Consider the following 6,035-nt stretch of genomic DNA (forward strand, 5'->3'; position numbering starts at 1 on the left):
TTGCCTCCCTGGCCCTGGGGGCCCCCCTGCCCCAGCCCCTGGGGCAATAGTCAACCTGACAATAAAGTCCTAGAGCCAAAAACCAAACCAAACCAACAAACCAAAAAAAACCCTGGGATTCTTTGAGTGACACGCTGATGGACAGGATTTTCCTCCTTAAAACACCTCCATTATTCATGATACTTTTAGGCTGGATAAATTGCTCCCGAGCAGACAGCAATTCATAGAACTAAGTGAAAAGAAAGACAGAGTTGGGTGTGACAGCACGTCTGTGGAACCTGCTGTTCCAGAGGATTTGGCTGGTGGATCTCCTGAGTCTGAGAATTCTGAGATGCAATATAAAGACCATGGGGTGTCCATACTAAGCCCACTACCAGTATGATCAACTATTGGAGTGGAGGACCAGCAAGCTGACTGAGGAGTTGGGAACTGGGTCTAAGTCCAAAAGACAGAGCAAGTTAAGGTTTCTCTGCCAATCTGCTGTGGGATCGGGCCATACGTGGCCACTGCACTTCCAGCTTGAATGAGACTGCTGTTGCTGTTGTTGTTTGTTTGTCCTTCATCCTTGAAAAGGACCACGGTATCAGGAAGGTGATGCCATGATTTGCAAGGGAGTTGAATTTACGTGAGGGAGGGCTGTGCAATGTCACCAGCTTCACTTTCTCCTCCAGAGCCATCTGGGTCCAGTGGCAAGGTATAGATCAGGATGACTGAAGATGGCCCCGGATGCAGAGGGAGAGGAAGGAGGGGAGGGGAGGGCAGGGGAGGGAAGGAGGGAAGGGAAGAAAAGAAGGAAGGAAGGAAAGAAGGAAGGAAGGGAGGAAGGGAAGAAGGGAGGAAGAGAGGGAGGGGGGAAGAAAGGAGCTGCATCGGAACTGGCTGCATTAGAACTGGAACTGGCCAATGGAGTCCTCAGTGGGCCAGCTTGGACTACTCATAGGTTGTTGTTTGTCCTTCATTCTTGAAAAGGACCATGACATCAGGAAGGTGATACTGTGACTTGCAAGTGAATTGGATTTAAGTGAGGGAGGGCTGTGCAAACTCACTAGCCTCGCTTTATCTTCTGGAGCTATCTGGGTCCAGTGGCAAGATATAAATCAGGATGACTGGAGATAGCCCTGCTGAGTGAAGCAGAGAGAGGAGGAAGAAAAGGAGGGAAAGGAAGAGAAGGGGCAAAAGGAAAAGGAGGTCAGTTTGACAAATAGAGATGCTGTTCACCAAGCTGACATCTTGATGTTGAGCACTCCTCAGGTTGGCTTTGGGGTAAGCCTAGCTCTGGGTGCCTCCAGAAAAAAAAATCTCATATTAATCATAAAATCATAGACTTGCAAGAAACCTTAGAATCACGGAACCTTAAAATTGGAAAGGACCTCAGGGGTTATCTAGTTCAACCTTTACTTGAACAGAAACTGAAATAGAAATGGGGGCCACAAAAACCCCTGCTGGCCACATATTGACTTAGAAAACCACATAATAAAATTATCTATGTTCCACATTGCTTTATTTATTTTGCTAAATATTTCCCAATCACATTTTAATCCGGTTGGGCCTACTCAGGAGTGTTGTGGGACACATGTGGCCTGCTAGGCAACAAACTGTTTTCTATCTCTGCTTTACACCATCCTGGCAAGAGGTCTTACAACTTCCACCTGGAGATGGGCAGTGATGGGAAACTCACTTCTTTAAACAGCTGAATCTGCCTTTCTCCTCACTAGCTGTGTGACCCTAGGCAAGTCATTTAACCTCTGTTTGTCTCAGTTGCCTCATCTATAAAGTAGAGATAATAAAAGTACCCACCTCCCAGGGTTGTTGTGAGGATCAAATGAGATAATTATTATAAAGTGTTTAGCATAGTGCATGATACATAGTAAATATCATCTAACTGTTAGTAACTATAGTTATTATAGTACTTTCGAGTTTGCAAAGTATGTATGTTATAGATACATATACATATTATATATACATAGATATAGTCATTTGATTTGATCCTTATGACAATCCTGTGAATTACGTACTATTATCATTATAGCATTTTACAGATAAAGAAACTGAGACTGAGAGAGATTAAATGACTTCCCCAGGTCAATAACATCTAAGGTAGGATTCAATCTTAGCATGGAGTTCCTGGTCTGTGTCCCCCAAGTTTCCAAGTTCTCTCCTCTAAGTTAAACAACCCCAATTGTTTCAACTAGTTCTTGTACAGCATGGTCTCCAGTTCTCTAATCTCTCATGGTTACTCTTTCCTGATACATTATAGCTGGTCAATATTCTTCCTCAAACATGATACTTGGAACTGCAGACAATACTCCAGAAATGGTTCTACCAGGGCTGAGCATAGAACGACTATTTTTCCCTTCATTCTGGACATTACATGCTCTGTCACACTGTTGACTCATACTGATCTTGAAATAATTCTAAACCCTTACCCCTTTTCCATACAAACTGTTATCTACCTCGACCTGTACTTGCATAGTCAATTTTTTGAATCCAAGTATAAGACTTCATATTAATACCTGCTAAATTTCTTCTTATTAGATCTTACTTATTGTTCTAGCCAGGGGAGATTTTGAAACCTAATCCTGTCCTCTAATTTCCTAACTATCCCTCCTAACTTTTTATCATCTGAAAATTTGACTAATAAGCCTTTAATTCATTAATCAAAAAAATATTCAGAGGGGGCAGAGCCAAGATGGCGGCTGGTAAGCAGGGACTAGAGTGAGCTCTGTACCCGAGTCCCTCCAAAAACCTATAAAAAATGGCTCTGAACCAATTCTAGAACGGCAGAACCCACAGAACAGCAGAGGGAAGCAGGGCTCCAGCCCAGGACAGCCTGGATGGTCTCTGGGTGAGGTCTATTCCACACGGAGCTGGGAGCTGGGAGCTGGGAGCTGGGAGCTGGGAACAGAGTGGAGCAGAGCCCAGCCTGAGCGGCGTGGACCATCCAGACCAGAAGCTGGGCGGAGGGGGCCCTAGCGCCCTGAATATGTGAGCTGTGGCAGTTACCAGACCCCTCGACCCACAAACACCAAAGACTGCGGAGAAGGTTAGTGGGAAAAGCTGCGAGAGTGGAAGGAGTTCGCGGTTCGGCTTCCAGCCCCGGGGGCAGCGGAGGTGGGGCAGCTACAGCTGTTGTTACTTCCTGCTCCAGGCCCACCTGGTGGGAGGAATTAAGTGGCTGATCAGAGCAGGAGTGCAACAGCCTGCTGAAGATCTAAGCCCAGTCTGGACTGGGGGTTCTTGGGGAAGGAGGAGTGTGGCTCTGACAGAGCTGGCACCGCCCCCCCAAACGTGGAGCATAGAACTCGTTAGTCTATAAGCAGTCATACCCCACTGAAAAACTCAAGGGTCAAGTTAGTTGGTTGGGAATATGGCCAGGCAGCGAAAACGCGCCCAGATTCAGTCTCAGACTTTGCATTCTTTCTTTGCTGACAAAGAAGACCAAAACATACAGCCTAAAGAAGACAACAAAGTCATAGAGCCTATAACAAAAGCCTCCAGGCCATAGAAGAGCTCAAAAAGGATTTGGAAAAGCAAGTTAGAGAAGTAGAGGAAAAATTGGGAAGAGAAATGAGAAGGATGCAAGAAAACCATGAAAAACAAGTCAATGACTTGCTAAAGGAGACCCAAAAAAATACTGAAAAATACACTGAAGAAAACAACACCTTAAAAAACAGACTAACTCAAATGGCAAAAGAGCTCCAAAAAGCCAATGAGGAGAAGAATGCCTTGAAAGGCAGAATTAGCCAAATGGAAAAGGAGGTCCAAAAGACCACTGAAGAAAATATTACTTTAAAAATTAGATTGGAGCAAGTGGAAGCTAGTGAATTTATGAGAAATCAGGATATTATAAAACAGAACCAAAGGAATGAAAAAATGGAAGACAATGTGAAATATCTCCTTGGAAAAACCACTGACCTGGAAAATAGATCCAGGAGAGATAATTTAAAAATTATTGGACTACCTGAAAGCCATGATCAAAAAAAGAGCCTAGATACCATCTTTCAAGAAATTATCAAGGAGAACTGCCCTGATATTCTAAAGCCAGAGGGCAAAATAGGAATTGAAAGAATCCATTGATCGCCTCCTCAAATAGATCTCAAAAAGAAATCTCCTAGGAATATTGTCGCCAAATTCCAGAGCTCCCAGATCAAGGAGAAAATACTGAAAGCAGCCAGAAAGAAACAATTTGAGTATTCTGGAAACCTAATCAGAATAACCCAAGATCTGGCAGCTTCTACATTAAGAGATCGAAGGGCTTGGAATGCGATATTCCGGAGGTCAATGGAGCTAGGATTAAAACCTAGAATCACCTACCCAGCAAAACTGAGTATCATGTTCCAAGGCAAAATATGGATTTTCAATAAAATAGAGGACTTTCAAGCTTTCTCAGTGAAAAGACCAGAACTGAATAGAAAATTTGACTTTCAAACACAAGAATCTAGAGAAGCATGAAAAGTCAATCAAGAAATGGAAATTGCAAGGGACTTACTAAAGTTGAACTGTTTTGTTTACATTCCTACATGGAAAGATGATGTGTATGATTCATGAGACCTCAGTATTAGGGTAGTTGAAGGGAATATGCATATATATATATATATATATATATATATATATATATATATATATATGTTTATGTATATATATAAGTGAATGTGTATGTATGTATATATCTATGTGTATATGTATGTATGTGTATGTATGTGTATATATATATGTGTTTTTATATCTATATATATATATATATGTAAAAGAGAGAGAGCAGACACAGGGTGAGTTGAAGATGAAGGGAAGATATCTAAAAGAAATAAAATGAAATTAAGAGATGAGAGAGCAACATACTGAGAGAGGGAGATAGGGAGAGATAGAATGGGGTGGATTATCTCGCATAAAGGTGGCAAGAGGAAGCAGTTCTATGGGTGGAGGGGAGAGGGCAGGTGAGGGGGGAATGAGTGAACCTTGCTCTCATCAGATTTGGCCTGAGGGGGAATACCATACATACTCAGTTGGGTATCTTACCCCACAGGAAAGAAGAGGGAGGAAGATAAAAAAAAATAAAAGGGGGGGGAATGATGGAGGGGAGGGCAGATGGGGGTGGAGGTAATCAAAACAAACCCTTTGGAAAGGGGAAAGGGTCAAGGGAGAAAATTCAATAAAGCGGGATGGGTTGGGAAGGAGCAAAATGTAGTTAGTCTTTCACAACATGAGTATTGTGGAAGGGTTATACATAATGATACAAGTGTGGCCTAGGTGGAATTGCTTGACTTCTTAGGGAGGGTGGGTGGGAAGGGAAGAGGGGAGAGAATTTGGAACTCAAAGTTTTAAAATCAGATGTTCAAAAACAAAAAAAGTTTTTGTATGCAACTAAAAAATAAGATACGCAGGCAATGGGGCGTAGAAATTTATCTTGCCCTACAAGAAAGGAAGGGAAAAGGGGATGAGAGGGGAGGGGGGTGATAGAAGGGAGGGCTGACTGGGGAACAGGGCAACCAGAATATAAGCCATCTTGGAGTGGGGGGGAGGGTAGAAATGGGGAGAAAATTTGTAATTCAAACTGTTGTGAAAATCAATGCTGAAAACCAAATATGTTAAATAAATAAATTTAAATTAAAAAAATATTCCACTGCTTAGAGTTAAGACTAGATCTTTGGGACACTCCATTCTCAGATTTCCTTTCATAATGATATTGATCCATTAACCAATATTCTTTTAGACTAATCCTTCCATGAGTTCTAAAGCCTCCTCTACTATCATCTAACCCAAACCTTTCCATTTTGTTCATATGGAAACTGTCAAACACCTTAACAAAATCAGCATATTTCATGCCTAAAGAATGGCTCTTACTTACCAATCTAGTGTCTTCCCCCACCCCCCAAAAAGGAAATGAGGTTAGTAAGGCAAGACCTGTCCTGATTAACCCATGCTAACTTTTAGTGCTCACTGTCTTCCTTTCTAGATGATCAGCTATTGAAAGCCCAGAAAATAATCACAGAATATTATAGCTGAAAGAAATCTTCAAGATCATCCAATCTGATGTC

The sequence above is a fragment of the Trichosurus vulpecula genome, chromosome 8, assembly GCF_011100635.1.
Source record: "Trichosurus vulpecula isolate mTriVul1 chromosome 8, mTriVul1.pri, whole genome shotgun sequence".
Taxonomy (NCBI): Eukaryota; Metazoa; Chordata; class Mammalia; order Diprotodontia; family Phalangeridae; genus Trichosurus; species Trichosurus vulpecula.